The sequence below is a fragment of the Calidris pugnax genome, unplaced genomic scaffold, assembly GCF_001431845.1.
Source record: "Calidris pugnax isolate Ruff unplaced genomic scaffold, ASM143184v1 scaffold10, whole genome shotgun sequence".
In the NCBI taxonomy this organism is placed as follows: Eukaryota; Metazoa; Chordata; class Aves; order Charadriiformes; family Scolopacidae; genus Calidris; species Calidris pugnax.
In genome coordinates, this window is record NW_015090795.1 from 932,633 (window position 1) to 950,721 (window position 18,089).

The following is an 18,089-nucleotide window of genomic DNA, read 5'->3' on the forward strand; positions in this document are numbered from 1 at the left end:
AAGTAATTTTCACGTTTGTCTAAATACTGAATGCTAGTCGGGGACAGGCTGGTGAGGCCCCCCCAGTACTGCCTCCAGCTCTGGGGCCACCACCAGCAGAAGGACATGGAGCTGTTGGATGGGGCCAGAGGAGGCCCCGGAGATGCTGGGAGGGCTGGAGCCCCTCTGCTGGGAGGGGGGGCTGAGAGAGTTGGGGGGTTCAGCCTGGAGAAGAGAAGGCTCCGGGGAGACCTTAGAGCCCCTTCCAGTCCCTCAAGGGGCTCCAGGAGAGATGGGGAGGGACTCTGGATCAGGGAGGGGAGCCATGGGAGGAGGGGGAAGGGTTTGACCCTGACAGAGGGGAGATGGAGCTGAGCTGTGGGGAAGAACTTGTTTGGTGTGAGGGTGGTGAGAGCCTGGCCCAGGTTGCCCCGAGAAGCTGTGGCTGCCCCATCCCTGGAGGGGTCCAAGGCCAGGTTGGAGGGGGCTTGGAGCAACCTGGTGTGGTGGGAGGTGTCCCTGCCCAGGGCAGGGGGTTGGAACTGGATGTCCAGGGTCCTTTGGACTAGATGTCCAAAAGTCTCTTCCCACCCAAACTATTCTATGATTCCATTCTGGCACAGGGCCACCGCTGCCTGCCTTGTGCCCCGCACAGGGAGGATGCTGCTGCTGCACCTCCTGGGACATCCCTTCTCCAAAGGGTCCAACCTTCCTGCCCTCCAGCCCCTCATGGGTGGTCACACCACAGGGGTACAAGTGGTTTTATTTCCTGCTCAGCCTCCAACAGGCCCTGAACATGCTCTGTCCCTGCCAGCAGCCACTGCCGCGCTTCATTTCCAATGGAAACATCATCCTTAGACTAAAAATAAGTCACAGCAGCTCAAAGAGCGATGACAACCAGGTTTTGCTTCCTCTTTCTATTCCCCCCCGCCCCCATCTGACTGTCACACGCAGCTCAGCACCACAAAGCAAGGAGGAAACCAAACGTGTAACTAGTCACAAACGGCCGGGGGACTCTGCCAGGGCATCTCTGTAGATGCCAATCCACTTCGTTATGCTAGGAAATCATTTTCCTAACGATATTAAGATGCAATATGGGAAGATAGTAGTGGGATCCAAAGGGCTGGGTGGTAGTGTCCTCCCAGACACCCACAGCTGGGGTAGAAAATGATAAAATAAAATCCCAGCGTCCGGGAAGGGTTTTGGGAGCTTAAACTGTGGGCACAAGCCAGTCTTTAGGTCACACTCAAGGAGGGAAAAGCCTCTGATCAGGCACCTGAGCAAAACCTCCATCCCTTCCTGAGAGCATCCTGCAGGTGGGGTCACCTCGGTGCCTGCCCCCTGGAGCGGGTCCCCAGACCCCGTTGGCCACCGGTCCAGCCCCTGCAGCCCCAAGGCAGAGAAAGGGGACAAGCCCCTTCTGCCCCAGCCCTGCTCCAGTCCGGGCTGCCTCGGGCTGCTTTCTTGTTGTTTCCTTTAATTAAGTGGGAAAATATCTCCCTGAGCTGAAGGTACTTGGCAAAGAAGCCTGGGCACTCAGGAACTTTGTAAAAATAAATGCAGGAGGTTAAATTGGTTTTAGCATTTTTAAGTTGCAGAAGTGCAAAGGCAAAAAAAAAAAACAAACCCAAGAGCAGCAACAAAAAATATTCCAATGACTCTGCTTTGCTTGAGGCCGCAGGGAGGGAGGAGGGAAGCTCCAGAAGGACCTCAGCCCATCTGGTCCCACATCCACAGCTTCCAGCCAGGTCAGCTGGAGCCAATGTAGTGCCAGATCTCAAACACCGAGACCACCCGTGCCCATGGGTACCTACAGACACTGCTCCAGTCCCACCAGCCCTTTGGTCACCTCCGTTTCAGGACTGACCCACATTTGGGCATAAAATAAGTTGTTTGGATAGGTCTTGGTGCCTCTCCTCCGAGTGTTCCCAGACATGCTCCTGCTGCGTCATCATGGACAACTGGGACTTTCAGGGAGATAATTTGAGCATCTCCCCTGGGGTGGTAGGACCAGTGGGACAGCACCGGAGCACTTGGGTGTAGGATCCATCCTTGGGGGAAAGGAGAGAGTGAGCTGTGACCAGCCTCTGCCCAACATCTGGCAAACCCCACGCTGTGCCATGGACCCAGGAGTGGGAGCAGCAAGTGCTCTCCAAGAGACGTCCTCACCCAGCATCCACCACCAGCATGCACAAGGGACACCCCAGGTATGTGTATTGTAATCATATGCAAATAATATTTTGATCTTCTCTTACTAATATTTTGCAGAAATAAAACACCAAACACTTCCCCAGATTGCTGATTGATTATTAAATCTCAGTCCCGGGGGGCTGAGACCCAGCCTGGGCAGAGCCCCCCCTCGCTTGCACCATGGGCACCCACAAACAGCGTGTGCCTGTCGGGGGGCACAGGCCAAGCCAGGGACGAGCTGCTGGGTTCTTATTTTAACCATTTAGTTCTGCTTTCAACGAATCTGAAGCAAGAGTGTCCATATTGGGTCTTTTTGTCCAGGACCACGATGGGTTTTCTCTATTAATCAGGCCACTTTATTCTTTTCCGTGGCTGGTTTCCCCATCCCCCGTTTCCCAGCTCAGCCCCTGGGACTCCCTCGCTGCTGTTTCCAGCTCCCCTGCCTACAGAAACCAAACATTTCCCACCGAGCGACACAAACACCCTCCACAACATGTAATCAGCCTCAAAACTGGTGCCAATCAAAGCGGGTACGTGGGGAGCCCGCGGAGAGACAAAGGCTGGCATCACAAACACACAGCACAGAGAGATTTTCAGAAAAGGGACAGAATGGGAAAAGGGTGGGAATTTGCCCAGTTATTTTGCCATTTTGCCACCCTTTATGTTGTTTGGGAGACGGTGGGGTTGCCAGAGCCCTTGGTGACGGGAGGGGGTTGAGCCCCACGGAGGGCCTGGGGCCGTGGGGATGCTCAGCATCACCATCAGCCATAAATACCAGCTAAAAAGTACCTGCTCTTGTGTTTCAGGGTTGGTCAGCCCCTGTGCAGGGACCAGCAGGGACTTTTTAGCCCCACGAGGCAGCAACACACAGAACATCAACATAAACTCTTATTATTTCTAGCTAATACTCTTATTATTTCTTTCGTGAGGGTGATATTTAGGTACCAGCTTGGAGGGGGACACGATGTCAGCTGAGGTCCCAAGGTGGAGAGGAATCCCCACCAGCAGCTTGGGACATGCTCGAGTCAAACTCACATCTCCCTGCTCAGCCTCCTCTTTGCCTGAAGATCCTGCCTATTTTAAAGCATTTATTCAAAATTAAGTTTTGTGTGCAAGTTTATTAAAAAAAGCGTGGTTTATGGATTTAATTAAAGTACTGCGTCTGAGACCTTGCTAATCCTGTTTGTGCTGCAACTGTATTAAAGTGCTAAAAATCAATATATTTGAGTTTAAATATTTTATTATGGCAAGCTGTTAAATATTAATGATGTAACGAGTAATCAGTGTCATCGCTTCTGTCTGTCTTCTTTCTTCTGTAGGAAATTTGCAGGAAATTAGAAAAAAAATAAATAAATGCTTGTTCAGTTTGACGGCCAGGCAGATACTCGTTTCCAGGTTCAGGAAACAAATGTTGGTGATTTATGCAGGTCACAAGAGCAACTTCCCATGGGTGTTCTCCACCTCGTTACACAAGGATGGGAAGGCACAGGGTGACAGAGTGATGCTGGAGGGACAGGAACATGCTCAGGTGCACCAACTTCTACAGGGCAAGTCAAGACGTGGCCTTGCATCACGTCAACTGCTGGGACCTCCAGGTGCCACGTCCTCCACCACTGTCTCCGTGGCACCAGGGACATCCCCAGCTCTCATCCCACCAATGGCTCTGGTAGCAAAAAATCTCATTTTTCTGCCCTTCTTGGGATTGTTTTCTGGGTTGATCCCAGAGGTGGAAGCCCAGGACAGGCAGAAATAAAGGTACCACGCAGGGGGCTGCAGCCCCACTGGCTCATTTGCCCCACAGCAAATATAATAATGAACCTTCTTGGGGCAGACAAAAGAGTATTTTTAGCAGACTGCATGTGGTCGTGGCAGCAATCTGTGGCCCGATGGAAATCCAAAGGTCTCAAGCAGCTGCCAAAGGACTGGAAGCTTTTCACCCAAACCTTTTCCCTGAAACACGCAATTCTTAACGATGCTTCTGCTCAGAGAATGTCAAATTACAGTGCATAAAATGAATCGCAAACACGGGTTTTGTAATCACATTTTAGAGAGATCTGAGTTTATTAATATACATGATCTTGTAAACCTGGCTCCCGCGAAAAGGCAATGAAGGAGCCAATTTGTCTGCGATCAGATCCTAATTCTAGAGCCAGTCAATCTTCTCAGCTCCCGGCGGAGGGAGGTGGGTGCAGATATTCCCAGGGCAGGACCATGGGTGTCAGGAGAAGGAACACCCCAGCTCACAGCTCCAGAGGACTTTCCATGGCCCATCACCATTAACCCTGTTTTGAAGCGGGGTGGGAGCTATCTGACCATCTGCAGACATTGGCCATGCAGATATCCACAATGGACACAGCTTGGTCATGGTCCCCTCTCCTCTTTGCCCCCTGGGGACCCTGCACCACCCCCCCCCAAGGGTCCGTCACCGCTCGGCTGTGGCATGGGATGCAGCCAGGCAGCGGGAGCATCTCTGGGTGTCCACCTGGAAGCAGGACACATGGAGGACATGGACCATGGAACTCTGTGTGTGGCGCGATGCTGCCAGGAGCAACATGAGCCTTACCCATTTTATCCAAAAATACAGGCTCTCTCCCATTTTGAAGGCCAGATCTTGAAACGAGTGACTACACTTGACCCCCAGTTCCCCCTGTGGCACAAAGACACACATCTCCAGTGCCATGCCCTCTTCCCAGGGGCCCACGGGCACCCCTTTCCCCACTCACATTTGGCATCTGTTTGCCCATTTCCTCCCTGCGATGCTCTTTACATCCTCCCGGGGAAACTTCTGCACCGGGTCTCTGACACAGGCTCGTTCAGCAGCACCGTGCACCTGATTTTCAATCTGACTAACAGGGTTGAAATGTCACACCAACAGCGACTCCTGTGATAGGATAGAACTCATGGTTTTATCCTGTCAATCAATCTTCTGTTAGCAGATATTGGAAATATTTATCTTACCCAATACAGCACACTTTTTCCCCAAACAAAACATATGTTGGTATTTCCAGGGGGTAAAAAGGCCCTGGGGATGGGCCAGAGGATCAGCCCAGCATGGGGATGGGGTCCGGAGCCCAGGATCAGGTCAAATAAGGTCTTCTCCTGGGCTTCAGATCCCCATCTCTCCTCCAGACACACTTCATGCAGCCACACATGGTCTCAAGGTGGGATCAAACCTCCGTTTTACCTTCCCGGAGAGCAGTGCACCCACGGCCAGCTCCAGCCTGGTCCAGAGACAGTGGGGACACCCCCGTCCCCATCCCCACCTCCCCCAGATGGGCCATGGCCGTGGCTCCCCAGGTCTGTGTCACTGCCTCACATCCCCCAGGGAGCCAGGGAAGCCCCAGAAACACCCCTCTCTGCTGGGCTGGGAATGGTGAACCCTCACCATGGGTCCTCCACCCGATCACCACCAAACCCCCAGCACCTGCAGGAAATGTCACCAGCTCCCATGGGTGGCACCTGAGGGGTGTCCCTTCCCCAGCCACGTGGCTCTTTGCCCCAGGGAAATGCAGGTGCCACATCCTGGGCATGGGCAGCCAGGTCCCACCAGTGGGATAGGGATGGGGACACTGGTCCCAGGGCAGGGGGAGGCAGCGCAACCCCCAAATCACAGAATTCTGCTGTCACTTCTCTCTAGTGCTCTTCCAGAAACGTTATTTCTGTTTGTGTTTTCTAGGTTTCTTCCTAAGAAAACAAAAGACTGGGGAAAAAGAACTCTTCAGGTTTTAATGTTTTGGAAAGCAAAAAAAAAACAAACCTAAACCAAACTGATTCTGCTTTAAAAGTCATTAAAATGTTCAAATGGAGAAAAATCAAGTATCTGTAATTATTACCACTGGAAGTGGTTATTTTTCCTACTCTTGTTAGAACCTTCGTTGAAACTAATAGCATCCTTCCTGCCAAATGAGATCCTCTTCCATTACCTTAATTTTTTTGCCATCAGGAAAATCACGCCCTTGCAATTCAGAGAGAAAACAGTGTCCTTGTTCCCGACCCACACGCACCCCCTGGCAGCTCTGAGCTCCCCCGGCTCCTCGGGCGTCCCAGGAGGAATGAAGGAGGGAGGCAGCTGATGGGACCCCCACCCCGTCTCCCATCACCACCCCGGGGAGGCTCCATGGATGTCCCCGAGCTCCCAGCTTGGCTCTTAGTTTTCCCTTGGGGGAAAATCGGACGTCTATGGACACATCCAGAAACACTTCATGTGGGAGATTTACCAATAAACCCACGAGCAGCTGGTCTTGCTGGTGGTTTTTGTCTGTACATACTGCTGCAAGCCCTAATCCCCACTGCAGTTAGCCCCGTTGTATGGAGCTCCCTGCAAGTCCCCTGATATCAAATCACAAAAAAAACCCCAACCCTTACCTAATGCTATTTTAAAAAGGCAGGAGGAGTCACGTGCTACTGAAAGTGCCTTTTCATCTCTCAGCGCCGCTCGCTGCGGGAAATACTTGCCCGTGCTCAGCTGTTAAATGGTAAATCTGCTGGGGTTGGGTTTAAGGGAGACCAGGAGCTTTTGTCCAGCCCCCCCTGAGTGACCCCTCTGGGAACCCCCCGGCAGCGGCCGGTGCCACCAGCGCAGGATCCTGCCATGAGCATCCTCCCCCGGCCCCGCCGGCTCTGGCAGCCACACTGGGAGCACGTTTCTGGGAGAGACCGAGCAAAGGCACCTTTTTTCCTTCTAGAAAGATGTGGGAGAAGTGCATTTCAGAGGGGTTTAATTGGCGGCAGAGCGCTGCTGCTGCTGCTGCTGCTGCTGGCAGGCGGGGAAGGCAGAGGGGCTGCAGTGGAGCTTTGCTTCCATCTGCCGGGCACCATCCAGGATGCTCAGCATCTCTGAGGGCTGGAAGCCGAAGGGGAGACAAAGGGAAGGCAAAGTACTCATCCCTGGGCTGGATTCCCAGAGGCAAACCCGAGCCTCACACCGGTGAAGGTCACACTCAGGGCCCACCACCGTCACGGGCAGTTCCTGCACCCGTTGGACCTGGTTTTAATAAGACACAAGCACCAGGTTTTATTGAGGCCCCACAAAGCAAACACCAATGACAACACACGATACGTAATAAATACTTTGCCTCTGGCAGGAGGTACCCTCCAGCTCCAAGACCCTCAGCTCTGCGACCTCCCATCTCTGGGACTCTCCAACTCAAGGACCCTCCAGCTCCAGGACCACCACATCCCATGGTCCTGGCACTGGCACCCAGCCCCTGGCACAGGGTGAGGGACCATCTCCAAGGAGATGAAGGACATCTGTGTTTCCATGTTTTATCTAGAAAAGATGGAGAGCCCTGGAAGGTGGCAGTGGCTGCAGGTCTGGCACGAAGCCCCAGAGATGATGCTCAAGTGAGGCTGGGGGTCCCAGCAAGCCCACCCAGCACGTCTCCCCGCACTCCCTGGCTCCCTCTCTCCTCAGCAGAGCCAGGTGAGTGCCTTGCTGCCACCAGGGAGGACCAGACACATCTGCTGCAGGCAGGTTTCTGACAGCGAGGTGGGAATCCATCCCTCCCATCCCTGCCCTGTGCGGTGCCGCGTTGGTACCTGCGCTTTCTGCATCATGTGATTTCCTGCATCAGCTGGGGGTCCCAGCAAGCCCACCCAGCACGTCTCCCCGCACTCCCTGGCTCCCTCTCTCCTCAGCAGAGCCAGGTGAGTGCCTTGCTGCCACCAGGGAGGACCAGACACATCTGCTGCAGGCAGGTTTCTGACAGCGAGGTGGGAATCCATCCCTCCCATCCCTGCCCTGTGCGGTGCCGCGTTGGTACCTGCGCTTTCTGCATCATGTTGAAGGACATCTGTGTTTCCATGTTTTATCTAGAAAAGATGGAGAGCCCTGGAAGGTGGCAGTGGCTGCAGGTCTGGCACGAAGCCCCAGAGATGATGCTCAAGTGAGGCTGGGGGTCCCAGCAAGCCCACCCAGCACGTCTCCCCGCACTCCCTGGCTCCCTCTCTCCTCAGCAGAGCCAGGTGAGTGCCTTGCTGCCACCAGGGAGGACCAGACACATCTGCTGCAGGCAGGTTTCTGACAGCGAGGTGGGAATCCATCCCTCCCATCCCTGCCCTGTGCGGTGCCGCGTTGGTACCTGCGCTTTCTGCATCATGTGATTTCCTGCATCAGCATTTCTCAGCCGGGATGTCACTGTCACAGCTCCACCAACACCCCCCTACGAGACAAATGGGCATTTTTCTTCATGTCTTCAACCGACTGACACCTGGCAAGAGTGAGTGCAGAGGAACAGCCCTCCTGCAGCAGCTGGACCCTGGCTGGGAGGTTCCTGGAAGCCACGGGCAGCCTGTACGAGGAGCTTCCTTTCCAAAAGCTGATCCTCTCCTTCCCATTGCTCTTCTCCATGGCACAGGACAGATTTATCCTTCTGGATATGTGGAACCACCCGACCCCACACTGGGGAGCTCACAGCCTCTATGGCTCCATCCATCCCCGCATCACCCGGGGGATTTGGGATACAGGGTGATGCCAAGGGCGGATGGCAAACACCCCCGGCCACTGCTTGCAGGGAGTTTTCCCAGCACAGAGCTGGGGAACAGCACCACGATGCTCTGGGTCCTGGCAATCACCCCTGGAGGGTCCCGGGGCTGTCCCTGCTGTCCCCAGCAGAGCGGTGGCTGCGGTGGGTGCCCCTCACGTGCCCGCTGCCCGCACACGGCCATGCCCATGGCAACACACTGCCACCCCGCAGACACGGGGAAACCCACATGGAAATGACTAAAAGAGAATTTCATCCTCTGCTTGGGTGGCAGCGCCAGTGTCAGTGCCCACCTGCCTGCATTACTGCCCTGAATTGGGGGGAGAAACTGAGCTTATGCTGATGGAACGTCACTGTCCTCAGCTTGACCGAGCATCCCCCTCCCTCCTGCCCACCTCCCGGCCCCCACCAGCTCCCACAGGGGCCCAGAACGGGACCCCAGCCCTGGGCAGGGGGCTCAGCCCACCCTTGGCATCCCCCCAGCACACTCCCCAGCTCTCTCTCTCCTCGGCAGAGCCAGGTGAGTGCCTTGCTGCCACCAGGGAGGCTTGATCCCCCCATCCATGGGGCAGGGGGGGAGCTGATCCCCCCCACACCAGCTTCCCGGAGCTGCTCCATGGTGTCAGGGCACCCGAGGCTGGCAGAGCCACAGCTCCTGCCCATTCCCACCCCGTCCTCCCCCGGGGGAACTCGTAATTCGCCGGCTGATGGTTGGGAGAAATCCTGTGGTTTTGCATTATTATTCCGTACAATCTCAATCAGCTTTTATCCTTTAGCAATGACCTTACGATAGCGAGTTAAGCCTACAGAAATAGCATTTGTAATTAATCTATTTCCATAAGATTAGCATGTCAAATGTCACAGGGATACATGTAAGATCCCTTCGGAGCTTAAAATCCTTTTTGCCTGAATTGCTTCAGACCTGTGACAGTCTCAGCAGTCAGCAAACAGTCCGGGGGGGCTGGGGCTCCCCATGGACCCCCTCCCCACCACAGACATCACTGGTGCTGGGCTGGGCTGCCACCAGCAAACAGTCCGGGAGGGGGCCGGGGCTCCCCATGGACCCCCTCCCCACCGCAGACATCACTGGTGCTGGGCTGGGCTGCCAAAATCATAGAATCATAGAATCATAGAATGGTTTGGGTTGGAAGGGACCTCAAAGATCATTGAGTTCCAACCCCCCTGCCCTGGGCAGGGACACCTCCCACCAGACCAGGTCGCTCCAAGCCCCATCCAGCCTGGCCTTGAACCCCTCCAGGGATGGGGCAGCCACAGCTTCTCTGGGCAACCTCTTCCAGTGTCTCACCACCCTCAGAGTAAAAAATTTCTTCCTGAGATCTAATCTGAATCTTTTTTCTTCCAATTTAAAACCGTTTCCCCTTGTCCTATCATTACCCTTCCTGGCAAAGAGTCCCTCCCCAGCTCTTCTATAGGCTCCCTTCAGGTATTGAAAGGCCGCTATTAGGTCTCCCCAGAGCCTTCTCTTCTCCAGGCTGAACAACCCCAGCTCCCTCAGCCTGTCCTCATAGGAGAGGTGCTCCTTCCCTCTGATCATCTTCGTGGCCCTCCGCTGGACCTGTTCCAGTTTCCCCCCACATTTGCACCCCACAATCTCCCCAGCACCCTGCCATGGAGGGTTTGCACCCCATGGTTTCTCTGGCACCCTGTGATGGGGGGTTTGCACCCCACGGTACCCTGCTGATGGCAGGGGGGTGGCTGCACGGGCTCCCGAGCTCCAGGGATGGGAGCTGGAGCAGGCAGGAGGAGGCAGGAGGAGGCAGGAGCAGGGCAGGAGCAGGGCAGGAGCAGGCAGGAGCTGGCAGGTATCATTCTGGTTTGAGCGACACGGGAGTCATTTCTCTTTCAGTAATTTTACTTCACGGTAAGGTCTCTGCTAATGCTGGGGAAAACTGCATTTTTAGAGGAGTCCAGTGTCTGCATCGGCAGGAGCCGGCAGGTATCATTCTGGTTTGAGCGACACGGGAGTCATTTCTCTTTCAGTAATTTTACTTCACGGTAAGGTCTCTGCTAATGCTGGGGAAAACTGCATTTTTAGAGGAGTCCAGTGTCTGCATTTGTCAAAATACTGACTTTTTATAGCCAGCGCTGGGCTGCGGGTCATGGGATGCCAGAGGAAGTCTCACTCCCCCTCACCCCAGTCCCACCAGGTCCCTCCTGGGCTCTCCAAACTGGAATTCCTACAAAGCAGTAGGAATTCCCACCCCAGCCCACAATGGGCTGCAGAGCCCAGAGCCAGCTCCATGTCTCCCAGAGCACCCCCGAGTCACAGCTCATCTCACAGCTTTTCCAGGGAGCATTAAAATGACTTCCCCCCCCGCCCCATTTTCTCACTCTATTTCTCTTTTTCCTCTTGGAAATACAGGGTGACACTGCGTGATAAGGTCTGCCACTTTAAATTAAGCCAGCCAGACTGTTTTTTTTATCCTGCAATAATCTGAATGCAGATAAAACGTGATATCCCTGGGAAGAGAGAAGCCATCAGGAGGAAGAAAAGCACCAAATTCAGTGAAATTCAGTGAAAAGCCAGACAGCCGGGCACCTCCCAGGATTAACCGTGGGCTCCTCCCACCCCACAGCCCCCACAGCTTTTCAGTAACATAACACAAATCAGACCTCGTTGGCTTCAAATACACATATTTGGCCTCAGCAGGGTCGGTGTTTGGGGGTCCCTGCGCAGAGGAGATGCCAGCAGGGGTGGTGGGGCTGGGGGGCAGTGGGACAGTGGGCACAGAGCTCCTGCCAAGCACGGAGATGGGGGACAAACACTTCTCCATCAGCCCATTTCGCTCGTTGGAGAGCCATTTGCTAGTCCTCTTAAGGGCTCGGGGACAGGGGGGACGATCCCCTTAATAGGAACGGAGCATCCAAGCCTTTCCCACTCAGCTAATGAGCTGCTCATCCAAAAATTTTTTGGATGGTTTTGGAAAACCCGTCATAACCAAAACCTGGAGTGGAAATTCAGAGCAAAAAGCTCCCCCCGTGCTGTGCTGCTGTGACCCCCTTTGGCGGGATGCCTGATGAACGAGGGGGCTAAACGTGGGGAAAAGCCATAAGGAGTCAGCCCCACGAGGGAAGACAAACCTGTGTGAGGAGCCCCAGGCTCCGGAGGTCATGTAGGGCAGAATTAGGAACCCCTCCCCCGTCTGTCTGCTGTGTCAATCCCCTGACTGGAGTGAGGAGGGTCCCCCAGCCTGGAGAGGCACAGCAGGCAGATGTCATCTCCCTCTGATGCTGCCGGAAAGGCGAGAGCCTCAAAGGGATGAAATGTCACCAGCCTGGTTCAGCTCCTCCCTGGAACGACTTCTCATTAAATCCCACTCTCTGCCTCCAGATTTACCACTTCTGTCCGTGCTCCAGCCCCCCTGACACAAGCTCATCCCCATTGCTGACACACACCCAGGTGGGACGGGGCGGAGAACAGCAGCAAAACACCCAAATGTGCCTAAAACCTGGCAAAGATGCATTTCCAGGAGTGGTGCCTGCTGCTCCTTGCACATCCCACGCTCCAAGGGGGAACGTCCAGACAAGACCCCCACGGCTCTTTGAACAGGGATGCTCAAATACTGGGTGTATAGAACATGATTACCGATGTGTAGGACCTAAAAAGCACCAAGAAGCAGGTTAATGGCTTCTTCAGCTCCTGTACGCTGGTGGGTGCACACTGGGGGCCTGGGAAATGCTGTGGGATTTCTGTGCCCATCCCCATGGAGCAGCACCCTCTGCATGGATGCAGAGCCCCCCAGCTGGTCACCACCGCCCACCGAGGACGGCTGCAGCTTCGTGCCACCAACCTGGAGCAACCAAGGCAGCTCTCCTCAGCGCTGAGCTGCTACGGTGGCTTTGGTGATCACTGTGCCACACCATGGACGTGCCCTTCCCAGCCCAGCTGGGGGCCAGAGCAAGGTGGTCCAGGTGCCAGGGTGGGCAGGGGGGTGCCCACACCCTCCCTGGAGCTGCACCTCCAAATGCCCCTTTCCCAAAGTGCCTTCAGCCCTTCTGGTCCCTGCCATGTTTCTTTCAGCCTCAGGCATGGGGACAGCTGTGGGAAGGTTTTTTGGGGGCTAGAGGATGCTTTCTCCCCCTCTGCCCAGCAGCCCAAATGAGGCACTGCTGGAGAGAAAAAAAAACACTGCAGGGACCAACCCACTGGAGGGAAAAAGCCACCACAGGGACAAAGCCACCGCAGGGACCAGCCATCTCTCCTGCCACCTCCCCTTCCCCGCCAACCAGGAGGAGTGGGAGCTGGTCCCCCAGCAGCACTCAGCCTGCAGAGCCTCCCCTCTCCGGGGATTTCACCCCCCTTCTTTCCATCCACTGTTCTCACAGCTTTCTCGCTGGGCTCTGAAGGAAAAAAAGGGAAAAAAAAAAAAAAAAAAAAAAAAAAAAAAAAAAAAAAAAAAAAAAAAAAAAAAAAAAAAAAAAAGGCTGTGTTTGTTTCCTGGTTGGGGACCAGCCCGAACTGAATTAGCTTAACGTGAGGAACTGCAAACCTTCTGGGAAATCCACACTAAATTTATAAAATATTATTATCTCTAGCTCTCCAAATTAATCTGCATGAGTAAGTACTTTTTCATTTAGGACGACTCCGGATTTAAAATAAACAGTAAGGCAGAGAAAGCTGGAGACAGGCCCTGTGTATGCGCCCGCACGCCTCCAGCCATTAACTTTTCTCTCCAGCACCACAGGGGAACAGGGCAAAGCTGGAGAGCCCTGTTTGGGAGACACTTGAGTTTGCTGTCGCTCCCCACAGAGACATCTGGGCACAGAAACCCTCCAGGCAGAGGAGACCCTCCTAGAACCCCCTTCGGGGGGGATCCTGCTGTCAGCCCTAACCTGGTGGGGAGGAAGAGGAGAGCGAGGAAGGCAGCCGACTGCTGTGAGAGTCCACAGAGCCTGTTGTACCCCTGGGGGCTGTGTGGCAGGCAGCACCACACCTGACACAGCCATGATGGGCCACCCCGACATCTGTCCCCACGGCCCCATGAGAGAATGGGGCAGCGAGGGCGGTGTTGCTCTGTTTTATCAAACACTCCATCCCGGGGGGGTCTCAGCTGGGCTGGGAGGGCTCAGGGGGCCAGGGGAGGCCAGGACACCCACCCGTGGCTGTCCCTGCGTGAGTCAACACTGACATGCAGTGCCCGGCCAGCCCCGCTGCAGGGCTCTGCTCCCCACCACCCCCCGGGGAAAGAGCTTGCAGCTAAAGGAAAAAAAAAAACAAGAGGCTTCTCATTTTCCTGAGGACAGCCCTGGAAAAGCCCCTTCCTGGAGAAAAGGCTGGCGTTTTCTCTGGTTTCTAAACACAACGAATTAAAACAGACAAGGAAGGGGTGTGCATCACTGGAGGAGCTGCACCCTGCAGCCTCTCACACATACCCTGTTGCGGGTCTGAGGGGGCCTTGGCACCATGGAAATCCCCCCCAACTCAATGCCATCCCCCATCCCGGGTTCAGGTACCAGCCCTGGGTAGGGACAAGGGGGCTCTCCTGTCCCTAAAGCCAACGTGGCCCTCAAGCAGCACGAGCCTCTGCCCAATTTCCTTCTCCAGGGGATGGAGGGGGCCTCCTATGGCTCTGCTCCCTCATCCAGAGTCCCTCCCCATCTCTCCTGGAGCCCCTTGAGGGACTGGAAGGGGCTCTGAGGTCTCCCTGGAGCCTTCTCTTCTCCAGGTTGAACCCCCCAACTCTCTCAGCCTTAGATGAGATGTCTCTGCTGGTCCCTGCTCTGCTCACACCCTCGGCAGCCCCCAGGAATCAGCCTGTCCCATGGGGTCCCACTGGGACACCCCCTCAGGGGCAGCTTCCTTGGCAATGTCCTGGTTGATGGCACGAAGAGCACAGTGCCACCCTCGGGAACTGGGAAACGGGACTTAACAAGCCTTGAGGTTCTTTCTTCACGGTCCCCTTGCTGCCTGCAGAGCAGTGCAGTTGACAGGTACAGGCTGTTGCATTTAATTTTGCATACAGCAAATATATCTATTAATAATGCAGAACGGGAGCTCCGTTTGTTCACTCTGTGTTGCTCAACGAGCGTGGATGGATTCTGCACGGGCCACACCAGTGAAATACCTGCTGCTTCCCAACGCCTGGAACAGGCTCAACAACTGCTCCGCAGCCCGGAGCTGCTGGGGCTAAAATACCTATATCCACGTCTGCCACCCAAAGCTGTTGGTATTTGAATTCCATCTCCAATTAAATAAAGCACTCGAGCGTGCACTCAGCTCTCACTCTCAAGTAACAGCACCCAAAGCAATATCATTTTTCTACTTCAAAATGCACAGGACTTGAATTTCTAATAGCACCAGCCAAGAACACAGCCTGCTTGTACGGCTCTGTGAGAAGGGGGAAAAGAAGGGGTTTTTCTCTCCTCTAGAGAACCAAAGGGCACTGGCTCTGCCCCTTCTGCTGAAATGCTGTTCTGCTGGTGGGGAAATGTAAGTCTTGAAACGGAGGCACCTTCCTTTTCCCCTCCACCTTCCCCAGCCCCGCTCTCCCTGGCTACAGGCACAGAAGGGGAATCACAAGCCACACACTAAAATCCTCTGCCCTGGGAGCCCCTGACAGCACCAAGGCAAAGCCCCAGGAGGCAGTTCTGGGGAAGGGGCTCCAACCAGCTCAGCCCTCCTGCTCTTCCTCCCTCAGTTCCTTCCACCCCTTCTGAGAAACAACCCAGAGAGACATCGCTGCCTCGGGAGAGGAACCCTACAGCACGTTATAGTCACCCAATCAAAGCCTCAAAATAAGGTGGTTTGGTTTTTTTTTCCCCCAGGTTTATTTACTAAATCGTTTCACATTGGATGAAGTAGTTACAACGGTACTTACAGAGCGTTATCACAAGAGCAAACACCTGGAGAACACCAGTGAAGACCAAGAAGGCGGGTTACAGTTATTTTCCTGTTGAACTCAAACGCCACTTCTGTAAACAATAACAAAACCGCAACGCTGCTGCTAAAAAAGATGTACATGTAAAAACACTCTACAGACACAAAACTACACAGATTGGTTTATACTCCCAACCAAAGCACTCCGGGCAAGTCCGAGTACGGTTTGGTATTCTCTGTACAATTATTAAATCCTGCTAAAAATTATAGATATCCTTGGGTTTAAAATACAGCACAGCGCATAAGGCAAAAAAATAGGAATTATCATCCAGTTCTTTGCGTTTCAGTTAAATATCAAGAATTTAAGGCAAGCTTGGACATTTTGCATTGTTTCATATAGTGGATGGGGACTTACAGATGGGAAATTGACAGAAGTAACAGGCTATCTATCTCCCACAGAATGGCTGCGGCTCGTACCGCGCGCTGGACACGTGTGCCCCTCTGGAAATTCCAACGAGAGATGCTGAGAGAAAAGCATTCCTAGGAGGAGACTGTCAAGCAGCTACAGATGAATATCTTCATTAAAAACAGCCAGAAATTCAGGAACTGTATGTACACATATAAACTCATACCCATTTTAAAGTGCTTCACAGATAATTTTCGAGTGATTAAGAAATAGAACTGGATGATAATTTAGAGTTGTGTGACATCTTATTTGAAGGTCCTTAGTTTTTAAACCGTGAGACAGACGTTACAATGAGAGTATTGTTCTTTAAATGCAGATTTACACTGACTCTTGTGTCTGATCTTCCCAGAACCCAGCACTTCAGTGACTGGGACAACAAGCACCCAGAACAGAAACTGAGGATGGCGTGATTTGAAGTGACATGATCCCGAGGTTGAGACACCATTCAATTCATTTCTAGCTAAATGCTTCAGCAAATAACAGCAGTGTATGTCATCAGGCATTTTTCCTGTTCTTCATACTATTCCTGCACACTAAAAACTTGTTTATGCTGCTCTCTTCAAATTAGCAGTGCCACATCACACACTGTGGGTCAGCCTCTGTCACCGGATTCAACATCGCTGCTGCCCAGGGAAAGAGAATAAAACAGTTTGTGATATTAAGTGCTTTGACTTCCATAAATGAAAGATGTTTCCATAAACACCAAACAACTCCGAGCTAGAGATCATTTTTTCTGATGTACAAATGGTCAAAATGATTTCCATACATTAGTAAAGAGTGTTTACCTCCAGTCAGTGCTGTCTATGAGCATCTTCATTCATGGAATCCTATCCTAGTTCAATTCTACAAGGTACGATAGAGACTGAACTGCCTGGAAAGCCTGGTATCAATAAAAGGCATAAACTTCTGTTACGAGCAAGGAATTCTTGCCTTTTTAATATTAGTTTAAGTGTCTTGATCTCAGGCATATATTGGAGAAGAAGACCCTCCATGGCATCCCAGCAAAAGAGACCGAGAAGTAAAACAGCCCCTGGGGACACCCAGGCTGTGCATTCCCCCAGCAGCAGGAGAAGGGGCTGCAGGCACTGAGCTCAGACACCCACTGGCCCCACACTGCTCCCCACGCACAAACACCCCACAGCTACTGTGTCCCACCGACAGATGCCCTGCAATACCTCAGCCAGGCTATTATTGCTCGATAACCAGAGTGCTCGGGGGCTCAAACACACTGTGATGAATACGCTGACGCCGTTCATTTTTATTTGCTTTTAAAGCCCTGCTTCATTCTACCAAATCTGAAGAATCCACGCAGGATTTTACAATCTGTGCAAACACCTGTTATCTGTGAATAATGTTTTACTGTGAAAACCCCCTCATTTCCTCGCCTGTTTAAAATCTACCCAATAACTCATGGAAGAACAAGGACCAGCGCTGTTTGCCCGGCTGCAACCAGCTCTGCAGGAACTCAGAATAAATCAAGGACACTCAAAACCCTCCTCTTCACATACTTATAAAGAAATGGCTTTTAAAGCAACTAGTTCAAATATTATTGCACCTTCAAAAAATAATACTATACGGGCTTGAAAAACAAAGGAAACAAACATTAATTTAACATGTTAAAACAAGGGGAAAATAATTCTGGAGGCAGAAAAAAAAATTCTTCAGTACCAGGCCTGGTGAGACACGCACAGACACCAACACAGGAACTCAATATAACCATGATTCCTAGGTAAAAATCAGAAAACAAGCCAAAACATTCTAAACTAGCTAAAATTCATATTTACTCAGTCATCTACTTTAAATAAGGTTCATAACCCAACAGAATCACTTCCTATTCACCTGCCCCAATTTTGGCTAAGCCTAGGGCTATCACCAAGTTGTCTCTCTGGAGATGGTGGTTAGTCAGAGGCAGTGACCTTCAGTGCTGGGCTCCACGCTCGCCCCGTGCTGCTCCTGCACTGCAGCTGCTGGTAAAGGCAGGACTGGCTCAACAACCCCAGGTGGGATCTCTCTGCTCGCTCCCTATGTGTGTATTTGTGAGAATAGGAACAACAAACGTAAATCTTCTGAAAAAATAAAATAGTAACGTAACCAAGGTAGAGCTCCTTCAGGACATGGTGTTTTTCTTGACAGG